Raw genomic sequence first — 14,347 nt, 5'->3', positions numbered from 1 at the left:
TGTAATTTAGGGTGGAATTAACTCGGCAAATCCATTGAAGGAGATATCTAGCCAAAGATGATTTTATTATTGTATAGATCCAATCCTCTCTCTCCCCTCCCCCATCAAACTGAGACTAAAGAAACCAGTGTACACCAGACAAAAAGGTCTCTCTTTAAATGGAAAGCGATTATAAAAGCTGTTTGAAATCTAAACCTAGGATGTATTCGTTTGAGCTGCACTAAATGTCTGTTTTGCAATGCACCAAGTTCACACTCACTAATCTGTTTTGTTTTGTTTTGTGTTTTAAGAATTGCTTTGCAGAAGGCTATTTCAAGATTCACACAAAACTACTTTTTCAAATCCACCTTAAAATAGCAGCACATACTGAAACATTTAAAGCACCCAGTTTCTCAAGGGCACATTCTGCTGAAATCAATGTTTGAAGTCTGCAATCAAAAAAAAAAAAAAAAATGTAAGCAAACCTTGGAAAAGAGACAGAGGATAATAACTATTCAACAATGAATCATTTTCTTTTCCTTTCAACAACTTCTCAAGCAAACAGTTTCAAAGGAAACCTGCGATACTACCTTCTCCCCATAACCCAAAATATAAAATCAAGAGGGCACCCTCTTTCAGACAGCAGAACTTAAATCAGGACAGAATTCCATGCCGCTGCAAATGGTATTTGGTTCCATAATTTTGGAATCACAGAGCTTCAGTAGAGACTTGAGAACACAAAGGGGGAACCTTCCTCCTAATGTGAAAACGAGACTTTAATGAGTCAGTTCCCAGACCCCCACATTCACAAATATCCAAGAAATGCACAACCTCTCACAGTTGAGCTGCTCGGCTAGTGGCATGTAACAGTTTAACCTCAGACTAGTGAGAGCGTGCCTAAGAAGCCAAGAGAGAGCAGGGGTCAAGAGGCACGTTGTACAGTCAGTCACCTGGCCCGCACAGGACCAAAGGCAGCGTCCGGCCCATGGTTCCCCGAGGGCAGGTCTCCATTCTCACCCTCTGCTTTCCGCCTCAGCTTTCCCGGTCGAGCCCCACCGCCCACCAGAGCACCCCGACCCCGGAATGAGGGGCCGAGGAAGGCAGCCCGCGGCGCGGCGCGGACAACTTGGACACTTACCTTCCCCTCAGACGCTACACCATCAATGAGAGGGGTGGCGGCCGGGCTCCGGGGAAAAGTGCAGGGACCGGGTGGGAGGCCGCAGGGACCGGCGGCGGACCGAAGGCGGCGGGCGCGGGGCCGAGGGAGCCGGCCCGCGGGGATGCGACGCCGGGGGGCTGCGGGGCTTCCCTGCCGGGACTTCGACCTCCTCGGGTGGGCCAAGCCTTCAGCAGTGGGAGCCCAGGACCATGTCTGGTTTTGTGGATTTTTTTTTCCCCCAGAGGGCGAGAGGCTCCCACAGGAGGATGGTAGATGTTTTTTTTTTCCTTCCCTTCAACCAGGAGAGAAAACGAGGCGGAGACAAGGTGGGGAGCGCGTGAGGGGACGAGGCGCGGGGAAGAAGGCGGGGACCGAGGCCCGGAGGGGCTAGAGGCTGCGGAGCGCGGGGGGCGGCTCGCGAGCGTCTGTGGGAGCAGCGGCACCTCCGCGATGGTGGCGGAGCCGCGGGGCTGCTGCGCCGACCCGCCGCCCACTCCGCGCTCGGGCCCGGCCCACCTCGCAGTATCGAGCGTCTCCATTGGTGCGTCTGGACGTGACGCCCGCGGAGAACGGACCAATAGGAGGCGGAAGGCGGGCCTGGGGGCGGGATGTTTGCTCCGGCTCTCTTCCATTTTCTTTTTTTTTTTTTTTTCTTTTTTTTTCTTTTTTTTCTATTTTTCCTCTCTCTCTTTTTTTTCCTTTTTAATAAAATGAGCAGAAGGCAAGGCAAGGGGAGAGGCCAGGATTTGGTGGCAGCGCGGCCCGGCCCTTGGTGCGCGCTCCGGGCGGCGGCCGGAACCAGTGCAATGGGCTCCCCGCCCCAGGCATGGCTTTGTGCCTGGCCTGCCCTGCCAGGCCGCAGGCAGAGCTCCCAGAGGCTAGCCCTGGACTGACCCTCCCGAGATGGTCTACCTCAAGTGGTCAGGTCTCGGGTGGGCTTGGCGACTGTCCACTTGCTCTTGTTACTACCAGAGTCATAATTTGCTTTTTTCAGTCATTTAAGAGACAGATTCCTACCCCTTGAGGTCCAAGGGGAGCTACAGAGTGTTGGATCCGAAGTATTTGCTCTGATGTGCAATTCATAATGTTTTTAGAATAATGTGTGACAGAAACCGAATTGGGAAAAAAAAAGCCGAATTGGGAAAATGTGCTGCTTATTTGATAAGAATAATAAAAGCCTCATTAAGTACTGAACAACAGAACTCGAGGGATGGCACAGTGGTTAGGAACACATACTGCTCTTTGCAGAAGACCCCAATTTGGTTGCCAGCACCCACATCAGGCGGCTAAAGCTGCTTGTAACTACAGCTCTAAGGAATCCAACGCGGGCTGGGGATTTAGCTCAGTGGTAGAGCGCTTACCTAGGAAGCGCAAGGCCCTGGGTTCGGTCCCCAGCTCCGAAAAAAAGAACCAAAAAAAAAAAAAAAAAAAAAAAAAAGGAATCCAACGCTCCTCTAGCCTCCATGTGCGCAAACCTACACACACACACACACACACACACACACACACACACACACACACACGGTTTTTAAAAATTAGTAATAAAGAACAGACCGTAACGTAACAACAGAGTTTTTTAAAGAGAGCAGTATCTGTGCTGTGATGGGGGAGGGGAGGAGGCATGGAATAGCTTCACCGAGGCCTGGTGGCTCTTACCTGCTATCTTAGCACTGGAGGGCCAGAGGCAAGAGGATCTTAATTAAAGGTTAAGGCCTACCAGGTCTACAAAGTGAGTTTCAGGCCAGTCAGAGCTACATATGGAGACTTTGTCTCAAAACATGCCAACAAAAAAGGAAAGGGAAAAGGCCAAACATCACCTTTAAAAAGTATTACTATAGGGGTTGGGGATTTAGCTCAGTGGTAGAGCGCTTGCCTAGGAAGCGCAAGGCCCTGGGTTCGGTCCCCAGCTCCAAAAAAAAGAACCAAAAAAAAAAAAAGGGAGCTGGGGATTTAGCTCAGTGGTAGAGCGCTTACCTAGGAAGCGCAAGGCCCTGGGTTCGGTCCCCAGCTCCGGAAAAAAAAAGAACCAAAAAAAAAAGTATTACTGTATCCCCACTACACTCAAAGACATACTCACCATGTGTGCCACACACTATAAGCCTGAGTCAGGGCAAGCCAAATGCTCCTGTTCTATTTAATATAATTTATAAGATGGAGGGGGTTGGAATCCTAATTATAATTACCAGTTTTTGAAATGCGTATCATGTTTACTGCTTTCTTTCACAGACTCTGGCATGAATCCAGGGCGAATCATCAGCCTATTGTTACTTTGTTAATATTCTATAAATGCTTATTGGTGTCCTCAAACCATACACTCTTCTTGGAGGAGTTAAGGTCTGTATATAATAAAATAATTAAGGGATACGGCATGGCTTAAAATAATTTACCCATCTAGTTCAAATAAAGGGATAATTTTCTCCTTGGAATGTCTATTCAGATTATAATTTCCACATCCAAAAGTTCCTTTTAAGAATAATTTCAACTAACAGATGTCATTGAACTTTGTGGCCCAAGAGATCTGAAAGGAAATGGGGTCTTCTTTTTCAATTTAACATTTTTTTTCTTGTAAGGGGTATGTGCATGCTAGAGTGCTCCTGTGGTGATCACAGGATGGCTTTCAGGGGTCTTTGGGTCTCTACTCCACAGACTCCAGGTTTGCAGTTGAGGTGGTTAAGCCTGGCGCCAAAAGCCCACAACTAAGCCTTGCTACACCTTTCAACAAGAAAAGAAAATTCTCAAGCGCAAGGCCCTGAGTTCGGTCCCCAGCTCCAAAAAAAAAAAAAGAAAAGAAAAGAAAATTCTCTCCTTCCAAATAAAATGAGGGGCTAGAGAGATGGCTCAGCTGTTAAGAGCACTGACTGCTCTTCCAGAGGTCCTGAGTTCAGTTCTCAGCAACCACATGGTGGCTCACAACCATCTGTCATGAGATCTGATGCCCTCTCTTGTGACAGTGTACTTCTATATAATAAATAAATAAATAACAAATCTTTTCAAATAAAATGAGATCCTGGATCTAGAGAGCTGGCTCAGTGTTTAAAAACATTTGCCGCCGCTCTCCCAGAGGTCTGGAATATGGCAACCATGTAGGGCAGCTCTCCGAGTGCAGGGAACTTCTGCTCCCGGGTCTCTGACACACTCCTCTGGCCTCTGCAGCACCTGCACACGTCTGTGCATTCATACATGAAGCAACACAAACATATATGATAAATTAACAATGGCTAAAAAGAAAAATGGGGAGGCTAGCTGATGACTTTTATTTTTTATAGCTGACTAAATTTTTCAGTGAGTAAACTGCACTCAATCGACCTGGTGGGTAGGGATGGAGCTGATTAACACTGCATAAGAATAATGAAAGACAAAACTAATTAGATTGCAGGAGAATCTAGCAAAAATCTGTGTATAGGGGTTGGGGATTTAGCTCAGCGGTAGAGCGCTTGCCTAGGGAGCGCAAGGCCCTGGGTTCGGTCCCCAGCTCCGAAAAAAAGAGAAAAAAAAAAAAATCTGTGTATATAGGTATGCTCCTTTTTGTTTGTCGGATATCTTGTAGTCCAGGACAGTGTCATGGAGAAAGGCCTTGAAATTCCTTTTTTAAATACGTATTAACTGGCCAGGCATAAAGTGTGTATCTTTAATCACAGCACTAGGGAAGCAGAGGCTGGTGGATCTCTGTGAATCGAGGCCTGCCTGGTCTACACAGTGAGTTTCAGAACAGCCAGGGCTATATATAGAGAGACTCTGTCTCAATAAAAATCCAATAAATAAATAATGATTTACTCCTTGTATATACATGTACGTATTTATGTGTTAGGGTGCATGCACGCCACAGCATAAATGTCGAAGTCAGAGGACAAACTCAGCTTTTTACATGGGTTCTGGGCATGTGGTGGTTTGAAGGAGAATGGCCCCCATAGAATACTTGGTCCCCAGTTTGAATTGTTTGAGAAGGATTAGGAGGTGAGGCCTTCTTGGAGGAATGGGCTTTGAGGTTTCAAGTCTCTACCTGTTCCCAGTGTGCTCCCTGTCTGCTTCCTACCTGTGGAACAAGGTGTGTCCTCTCAGCTGTCCCTACCCCCATGCTTTTGCTCCACCATGATGCTAAACCTCTGAAACCACAAGCCTAACAAATTCTTTCTTCTAGAATGCGTTATCACAACAATAAAAAAATTACCTAAGACAGTCATCCGAACTCAGTCTAGCACAGCAAGTGACGTTTACTCCCCGAGCCACCTCACGGACGGACAGACCTTGGAGTTCTGATCCTCCTGCTTCCACCTCCTAAGAGTTGGGAGTTGGGGCCTTTTTTATTAACAGAGATGTGCACGTAGGTAGAAATATCTGAATTCCCCATAATTGTAAAGCACAATATGCTACGGGGTCATAAAATTAGCAAACGAGGCCTATTTAACGGGTGAAAGAACTGTGGTCCTGCTACAGAGCCAAATGGTGCACACTTCCCTCCTAGGACCTCAGAGTCTGATAATGAAATAACCTTTCCGATATGAACAGCTATGAAACCGTGACTGAGAGCTCACTGTGCCCCAAGCGCCGTGCCCAGCGTGTTATGTTCTTTTGCCCACTTAGTCCTGACAACAGCCATGAAGCCTGTTACCTTCACCTTCACCTGTTAAAGGTCAAGGAAGGAGGACTTAAGGAAGTTAGATAATTTGCGGAAGGTTGAAGAGGTGAAACATCTAGTAGGGATTTTTTTTTTTCATGTGAAATTAGAACATTTTTCCTCGTTCTCTTGAAATGGGAATGATTGTTATTATGGAACCAAAAGCATCAAAGACTTCGTTAGTTTTATTACCTCGATACAGGCCAGCCTCTGTTGTTGTTATCACTGTTGTTGGATCACTTAGCGCAAGCTGCCTTTGAACTCCCCAGGTACCTAGAAAGGACCGTCACACACCCCCTAAGAAGTGATTTTTAAAGGCCCTTCTGTTCTTCTTTTTATATGTACGGACGTTTTGTCTGTGTGTATGTCTAGGAACCACTTGCATGTCTGGTGCCTGCAGAGGCTGGAAGAAATTGTCAAACTGTCTGAGACAGTTACAGACAGTTGTGAGCTGCCACGCGGGTGCTAGAAATCAAACCTCTGGGAGAGCAGCTGGTGCTCTTAACTACTGAGCCATCTCCCCGAGAGCCATTTCTTTGAATTTACTTTTGTGCACACAGAAATCAAATCAGAGCTATAGTCCTACACACAGAGAGACATATATGACATAAAAGTAGGAAGGACAGTGATTAGAAAAAAGAAAGGGACCTGCTGCTGGGAGAGCATGAGAAGGCAGGAGGTCACAAGGGGGGGGGGCTGGGTAAATATAATCAAAGGACAGGGGGTATGTCTATGAAAATGTCATAATGAGGGGGCCAGAGGGATGGCTCAGAGGCTAAGATCATTCCTGCAGAGGACCTGGACCCAGTTCCCAGCACCCACATCGCAGCTCATAATCATCTGTAACTCCAGTTCCAGGGGCTCTGATGACCTCTTCTGAGCCTCAGAGACACTAGCATGCCTGTGGTGCACAGACATATTTGTAGGCAAAACACTCATACACGTAAAAATAAATACATCTAAAAGAGGTCCTTTTTTTTTTCGATTTTTTTTTTTATTAACTTGAGTATTTCTTATATACATTTCAAGTGTTATTCCCTTTCCTGGTATCCGGGCAAACATCCCCCTCCCTAAAAGAGGTCTTAGAGAGAGAAAGAAGGTATCATAACGAGGGGCTAGAGAGAAGACGCAGGCAGGACTTAAGGACACTTAGCACTTTTGCAGGAGACCGGAGTTCAGTTCTTAGCACGTGAGCAGCAGCTCGAAAGAAGTCAATAACTCCAGCTCCAGGAGACTGAGTGCCCTCTTCTGACCTCCAAGAGCTCCTGCGAGAGCTCACATACACACATATGAGTAAAGTTAAATAATTTCTTTAAAAGAAAATAAAATGGAACCCACCATTTTTGGATGCACGCTGACATTGATTTAAGCTGAATGTGGTAGCACGCAACTGCAATAACAGCACTTAGGAGGCGAAAATCGGAGGATCCCAACCTTAAGACCAGCCTGGGCCAACATGTGGAACCCCTGTTTAAACTAGAAAGGGAGGGGGGAGGGAAGAAGGGAGGAGGGAGGAGGAAAAAGTATAACAGTCAGTATCCTCCGGCATCACTTGACAGGATCTAGCATCACCTTTGAAAGGGGTACAGTGTTAGTGACTTCCTGGTGACCAATGCTGCCTCCTTAGGAGGCAAACTGACTTTGCTTGTGAGGGATTATTGAAATTAGGTTAACTGATGTGGGAAGACACACCCTCCCCAGACTGGGATGCTTGCCCTGGTCTGGGATGCTTGAACTGAAAGAAACAGAGAAAGTGAGCACCAGCATTCATCTCTCTCTCTTTGCTTCCCTACCGTGGGTGCAGCTCAAACAGACTGCCTCAAGCTCCTGCCACCATGGAATCCCAGCATTCCAACTATGCTCCCGGAACTGTGGGTCACGATGAACCCTTTCTCCCCAGAGTTACTTTGGTCAGGGTCTTTTACCAAAGCAAAGAGAAAGGTGACTAGTAGCATAAGGTAAATCCCAATTGATAAAAATGTTGGTCATGGGCTGGAGAGATGGCTCAGTAGTTAAGAGCACTGACTGCTCTTCCAGAGGTTCTGAGTTCAATTCCCAGCAAACACATGGTGACTCACAAACATCTGTAATGGGATCTGATGCCCTCTTCTGGAGTCTGAAGACAGTGATGGTGTACTCACATACATTAAATATATATATATAAATTTTTTATTGGGTTTTTTTTTTTTGAGACAATATTTCACTGTGTAGACCTGGCTGGCTTAGAACTTGCCATACAGAACAAGATGACCTCAGACGCACAGCTAACTGCCTGCCTCTGCCTCCCAAGTGTTGGGGTTAAAGGCCTATGTCCCCATGCCCAGCTTCCATTTTTAAAAGAACAAGTTTGGAGTCTGGCCGTGGGAAGGGCAGGAGTGCAGTTCGCTCCCAGCTATGAAATGGCTGAAGGTTAAGGCGCTTGCTGTAAGCCTTACAACCAGAGCCCGAGTGTTAAGTAGAAAACCTGAGGATGTCTGTCCTCTGACCTCCACGTATGTAATACGCCCGCTACACACACACTGCCTAGGGAAAATAAATATGAAAGGAGAAGCCTGTCCATGCTTCAAAATGTCCTCCCAGAATGTTTCCAACAAGCCCGGTGGGCACCAAACTAACGCGTGGTGAGCAACTTCTGACTTCATTAGAGTCTGTCTGTTCATTTTTTTTTCCCCTTCCTTTTCATCTCAAGCATGGATAATTTTTATAATTAAAAAAGAAAGAAAGAATGCGAGTTCTTTGAACATATGGCTGGTAACTAGCCTTCCTAATCTTCCAGAAGTACTCAAGCTTTGGAACATGTAAATTATTTTCCCCTAAAACGCCTTGAGCAAAGCTAGATCGACTCGGCAAGCCTCGTAACAGACTGGAGCTTGTTTCCAGGCATTTTCCTACGGAATTGGCTTCCCAGTTTATGTAGTGAAAATCCAAGCCAATAATGTGCTTCCTTTACCTCCGGCTGCACTTTTTCAGGCTGAAGCCAGAGCAAGCGATGCTCGCTTGGCTTGCGTTTATGTAGCCACGGTGGGATTTCACCTGATTCACTGCACATCAGGATTCCCTCCTCCCTAGTCCCCCTGGCTCACAAACCAGACAAGTGGCCCCTGGAAGCCTGACCCTGCCCTGCCCTGCAAGGGAGAGGTGAGTGCTTACTATATTTGCTCCAGTAAAGGTAAGATTGCTTTTCTAAAGGAAGGTGTGGGCCAGTGAGATGGTTCATTAGATAAAGGCACTTGCTGCCAAGCCTAAGGAATAGGGTTCCACACCACCACCACCAGCGACCCAGACGCTGGAAAGAGAGAACCTACATTCGCAGGGTCCCTTTGGCCGCCATACATGTGCCACGACACGGCATGTGAGCAAACACACACACACACACACACACACACACACACACACACACACACAAATGCAAACGTAAGCTGGGCATGGTGGAGCATGCATGTGATTCCAGAACTTGGAGGCAAGAAGATTATTAGTTTAGTCATAGTGAGTGGAAGGTGTCAGCACAGGATTACATGGGAGCCTACCTAAAAAATAAAATGTGTTTTAGAAGAGGCCTGAGGAACCCCTTCCTTTGTTTGTATGTGTCTGAGCAGGACAGCTGAGGTTCCCGGTTCAACCGCTCACTCTGCTGGATTTTATTTTACAGTCTGTTTGCCAGCATGCTCAGCTGGGATGGCCTGATGCTCTCCTCCTGAGTCACATTGAACTGGAGTCACGAGGACGCCTTCTAGATGAGCCCTATGCCCACCTGACCACTTGTGGTTATTAAGAGTCTCCTAGGACCTGTAAAAGAACTGAGGGGCGGAGACAAGGAAGTTCACTGTCTTGGCCCCGATCCAAGTTTGATAATTAGGAACCCTCCTCCCTCTGTCTTCCTGCTGGTTCGGGGAGCCCTTCGACTCCACGCTTCCTGTTAGAAACAGCTGTCCACTGTTAACAGAGCCAGCCAGCAAGCAGGAGAATTCCACCTCGGGGAAGCTGCGTTTAAAGATAAATATTTTCCCCCTATCTGGTAGATTGCTTGGGTTGAAGGCGTTTTCTAGGGATCACAGGGGCATGATAATCGGTGTTGATAATGGGTGCGCAAACAGTACTTTCTCTAAAGGCCAAACAAACAAGACAAAGGGGACGTTAGGAGGAGTCCCCCCCAAAACAGGATTTTCTGAAAACCTGACGGGGTGGAACAGCTCTCGGATGTGGGAAGAACACCAAAACTCAGCTCGGCCAGACAAGCAAGCTGAAATGTCCAGGTTTGTCAGATCTAGGCCAGCCTCCTCCATTCTGTTCAGTCCCAAGTACAGTTGCGCCCCATCTGTGGTGTGCGTGTGTGGTGCTGGAGAATGGACTCAGAGCCCCATACCTGCTAGGCAAGTGCTCCAACACTGAGCCCTCAGCCAAACAGTCCTTAAAGTTGTTTTTAATTGTATTTATCTTATGTGCACAGGTGTATGGCTTGTATGCGTGTCTTTGCCACTGTGTGCCTGGTGCCGGAGAAGGACGAAAGAGGAAGCCATGGGATCCTGTAGGCTTGAAGTGAGTTGCACATGCACTTCAATGGTTTGAGACAAGTTCACACGCATAGTCCTGGCTGTCCTGGAACTCATTCTGTGGACCAGACTGGCCTCACAGGGATCTGCCTGACTCTGCACTGGCACACGCTTTATTGACTTATTTTGGGGATGGGCACAAGTGCACCAGGGTAGAGATGACAGCGTCGCCTGTGTGCTCTCACCTTCTACTGAGTGGGTCTCTAGGACATAACTCAAATCCTCAGCTTTGATACCTATTGCCTTTACTCTGCCAGCCTCTGGCCAGCCCCGCATTTTTGAAATCTTGAAACAAAGCATACAGTCTTTGAGACCCAAAGTCTGGTTAATTTTGGGGTGTGTGTGTGTGTGTGTGTGTGTGTGTGTGTGTGTGTTTGCAATGTGTTTTTATAATAAAAATATGTTTATGGCGGGAGATGCATCACTCATTTATAGAATGTTGGCCTAGTATATGAGAGCACCTGGGGCCCTGGGTTCAATCCCAGTATTAGTTTTAAAAAGAAAGAGGAAGAGGAAGAGGAGGAGGAGGAGAAAAAGGAAGAGGAAGCAGCGATTTGGCCAGTGGGATGGTGAACATCTTTAATTCCAGCCTTTAAAAACAGAGGCAGTCAGCTCTCTAAGAGTTCAAGGCCAGCCAAAGCTACATACTAAGATCTTGCCTATAAATAAGTAAATAAATGAAAAAAGGAAAAAGTGGGGAGAGTGCTTAATTTGAAAGCAACTAAGACATCCTTGGGAAGGACATCAATGCTATTCCTTGACAATTAGAAGAACAAGCCATCGGTCACATGAAGGCCCAGAGGAAGCTTAAGGACATGACGATGAGTAGAAGAAACGAGACCACCATCGGATTGGAATTATTTGACATTTCTGGAAGTGAATTTCCAGAAAAGATGCTGAAAGATTGGTAGAAAGAACAAGGTGACCAGGGAGAGCAGTGAGGATTTTTAGGGGCTAACATTATTATTCGTTATGATATTTTAAGGGAAGATACGGGAGGTGGAGAGATGGCTTAGCAGTTAAGAGTGCCAGGTTGCCGGTCAGGAAATAGAGCTCAGCTCGTTGGTCGGGTGCTTACCCAGCATGCAGGAAGCCCTGGGTTCTGTCCCCACACCGTGCACCAGGCAAGGCGGTGCTCCAGCATCAAGATGGAGACAAGACAATCAGTAGTTCAAGGTCATCATCTCCAGCTACACAGCAAACTCCTGGCCAGCCAAGGCTCCATTAGACCCTAAATTCAAAACAAATACTGCAAGAGAGGAGCCTCAGCAGGAAGGTAAAGGTTCGGGCTGCATAAACCTGGCAGCCTGAATTCAATCCGTAGAACCTACCTTATGCTGAGAGAAGTGATCCCACAGGGAATCAATCTGCACACGCTCTGTGGTACACAAGCTGCCCCCCCCCCGCCCTCCCCATCACTAATAATAATTCTTTTTACGATTTATTTTTTGACTGAGTATGGTGATGTGATGTGTGCTTTTAATCCCAGTATGTGGGAGGTAGGGGTAGGTGGATCTCTGGAGGCTGAAAACCAGCCCTGTCTATAGTAAGGGCCTGTCTTAAAGTGGGAGAGGGGCTGCCTTACACTGCTAGGCAAGCAAAAGACGCTCGGCCCCAAGCTGAACAACCTGAGGGGGACCCCCTGAGCTCACAGAGTGCTGCAAGCTGTCCCCCCACCCCCCATTGCCACAGCCATGCCTCACTAAGAAACATAATAACAAATGCACTTAATTGGTTTTTTTAGAGATATCTCACTCTGTAGACCAGGCTGGCCTCCAACTTAGAGACCCACCTGCCTCTGCTACCCATTTGCTGGGATTAAAGGTAGTGTGCACCATGACATCTGGCTCTGTGATAACATTTTAATGTGTTTTTATTTTTAAGCATAAATATGCATCTGTGTCTGTGTGTGAGCATGTACGTGTGAGAGTGGGTGTCCTAGGAGAACAGAAGAGTCCCTAAGAGTCCCCTGGAGCTGAAGCTACCAACCGTTGTGAGCCACCCAACATGGATACTAGGAATCAACCACTGTGTCCTCTGCAAGAGCGGGACATAGTCTCAACTGCTGAGTCATTTTTCCAGCCCCTGTAAAATGTTAAGTTAAAAAAAAAGGTGGGGCTGGGGATTTAGCTCAGTGGTAGAGCGCTTACCTAGGAAGCGCAAGGCCCTGGGTTCGGTCCCCAGCTCCGAAAAAAAAGAACCAAAAAAAAAAAAAAAAAAAAAGGGAGGGGAGGGGAGGAAGTAAAGGAAATATATATAAATAAGATAAGGAATTATTTTTCAAGGGAAAAGAGGACAGGGAAGGTGGCAAGTGGGTAAGTGTGCTGACTAGCAAGTCTGAAGACCCATGTTCCATTCCTGGGACCCATAGGGCAGAGGAGAGAGCCAACTCCTACAGGTTGTCCTCTGACCTCCATACATGAGCGGCACTCACGCATCTCCACCCAAAACAAACAACACTGAAAAGTAACAGATTTGCAATGCATGTCTTTCCTCCTGGAGCCTGATGAAGCTACACTCTGACCTCAGGAGCAGTGGTGACCAGGGGAACAGGAAGGGCAGGAACACAACCCTCTCCCAGCAGCTCTCACACTAACTCACCTCCCCCAGCGGCCAGTCCCCAGGCAGCTCTGCTCCACACCATAACCCCAGCTCTCTCATGGCCTCAACTTCCTCAGAACCGTGCCTTTCATGTGGTCTCTCTTGGCTTCTCTGGTTTTCCTGTAGCTTGCGGCTTGTCAGCTCCAGCGGCTTCTGCCAAATGCCTCATGACTTGGGCATTTCCTAGTTAAAATTCCTGAGAGGGAGAAACTAAATCAACTCAGCCCTGTCCTGGTCACTGAAGACTGTCATAAACCAACCCAGGGCAACAGCTTCTACAAAGAGAGGCAAGGAAGTTTCCCTTGGAGGCAAGGGTGGGGGAGGAACGGTTCTTCTCCGTTGCTATAGGAATATTTGAGATAGGATCATAGATTAAGAATAGAGGTTTGGGGGGCTGGGGATTTAGCTCAGTGGTAGAGCGCTTACCTAGGAAGCGCAAGGCCCTGGGTTCGGTCCCCAGCTCCGAAAAAAAGAACCAAAAAAAAAAAAAAAAAAAAAAAAAGAATAGAGGTTTGGAGGGGTTGGGGATTTAGCTCAGCGGTAGAGCGCTTGCCTAGCAAGTGCAAGGCCCTGGGTTCGGTCCCCAGCTCTGATAAAAAGAAAAAAGAAAAAAAAAAAAGAATAGAGGTTTGGCGGGGTTGGAGAGTTAGCTCAGTGGTAGAGCACTTGCCTAGCAAGGGCAAGGCCCTGGGTTCGGTCCCCAGCTCCGAAAAAAAAAAGAAAAAAAAAAGAATAGAGGTTTGGGGTTGGGGCATGGCTCGGTGGTAGAAGCTCCTCCCACACAAGCATGGGGTCTGGAGTTCAGAGCCCCAGCACCCAAGCGAAGCAAGGTGTGGCAGCACTGTAACCCCAAAACTCCTACACCGAGTGATGCGAGGCAGAGACAGACCTATACTGTAAAGCTCTCAGGCCAGCCAGCCCAGCTTATGCAGCATTGATGAGAACCTTTCTCAATATGGAAGCTGAGGACGATCACCTGGGGTAAGACTTCACCCACATGCTACTTACAGCACATGCGCAGCCACACTCGAACGCGCATGCGCACACACTGGCTCACGCAGACACACCTGCGCTCACACTCTCGAACACGTGTACAGAGAGGGGGAGGGGAGGGGCAGAGGAAGGGAAGGGGGAGGGGATGGGAGAGGGAGAGAGACAGGGAGACAGAGAGATTAAAACAATACTAATAGAGATAGGCTGCGCTCTGGCTGTGCTCTGGCTTGTCTATCAGCACGTACAAAGCAAGAGAAGAGAAGGACGAAGGGGAAGCCGGTGTGCTTGTTTACAGCTCTCAGCTCTGGACTCCAGAAACCCAAAAGTACGATACTGCATCTGCTCAGCCTCTGGTAACGGCTCGTGCTGCCTGGAGAACTGAGAGGTCATCATGGAAACACAGCAAGGAAGGGTGTGGGCCAGAGAGGCAGCTTCTTTTTTTTAAAAAAA

General features: G+C 47.5%; 1 protein-coding gene and 1 long non-coding RNA gene across 6 annotated transcripts in view; one reads left to right on the top strand and one right to left on the bottom strand.

The window, feature by feature from the left end:
• Positions 1-1,627, bottom strand: part of Rere (arginine-glutamic acid dipeptide repeats) — a 331,790-nt gene extending 330,163 nt beyond the window's left edge. The window contains exon 1 of one of the 5 annotated variants that reach the window (XM_008764198.4): positions 1,118-1,627. The gene's annotated coding sequence lies outside the window, so the exon portion shown is untranslated. The remainder of the gene's footprint in view (positions 1-1,117) is intronic. The other 4 variants (XM_008764201.4, XM_006239438.5, XM_008764200.4 and 1 more) reach the window with 4 other exon arrangements.
• An 8,011-nt stretch (positions 1,628-9,638) lies between these two features.
• Positions 9,639-10,614, top strand: LOC134487041 (uncharacterized). The gene is made up of 2 exons (XR_010066758.1): positions 9,639-10,006; positions 10,201-10,614. It is a non-coding gene; the product is annotated as an uncharacterized LOC134487041 (long non-coding RNA).
• Positions 10,615-14,347: the final 3,733 nt, after the last annotated feature.

The sequence above is a fragment of the Rattus norvegicus genome, chromosome 5, assembly GCF_036323735.1.
Source record: "Rattus norvegicus strain BN/NHsdMcwi chromosome 5, GRCr8, whole genome shotgun sequence".
Lineage (NCBI taxonomy): Eukaryota > Metazoa > Chordata > Mammalia > Rodentia > Muridae > Rattus > Rattus norvegicus.
This window is presented reverse-complemented; position numbering and strand designations above follow the sequence as displayed.